Genomic DNA, 328 nt, shown 5'->3' on the forward strand with positions numbered 1-328 from the left:
TTGATACTTTGAAAATCAAGGTAGATAATCTGTCTAGATGCATTGAATGGCAACCCCTTAAACATAAATTAACATCTGGTTTTTCTTTCTCTTTGGTTTCATTGGTATTTGAATCAATACACTATGCTGTTTCCCTGGATGTGCAAAATCAAACAGACCTTCTGATCCCATCTCATCCTGTCTGAACTGCAAACTATTTTGAGCATCGTTCTTGTTCATTTCCTTCCACCCATATCTACTTAGGGCAGCAGCAGCGGTCTACAGCAATGCATCCACCTGGACAATGCATTGTAATCTCAATCTCTCTCTCTCTCTCCCTCTCTCTCTC

General features: G+C 40.2%; 1 protein-coding gene across 2 annotated transcripts in view; it reads left to right on the forward strand.

The window, feature by feature from the left end:
* The window catches only part of Snap25 (synaptosome associated protein 25), a 76,548-nt gene that overhangs the window by 63,388 nt on the left and 12,832 nt on the right, over positions 1 to 328 (forward strand). The window lies entirely within an intron of this gene.

Source organism: Mastomys coucha, unplaced genomic scaffold (assembly GCF_008632895.1).
Source record: "Mastomys coucha isolate ucsf_1 unplaced genomic scaffold, UCSF_Mcou_1 pScaffold15, whole genome shotgun sequence".
In the NCBI taxonomy this organism is placed as follows: domain Eukaryota; kingdom Metazoa; phylum Chordata; class Mammalia; order Rodentia; family Muridae; genus Mastomys; species Mastomys coucha.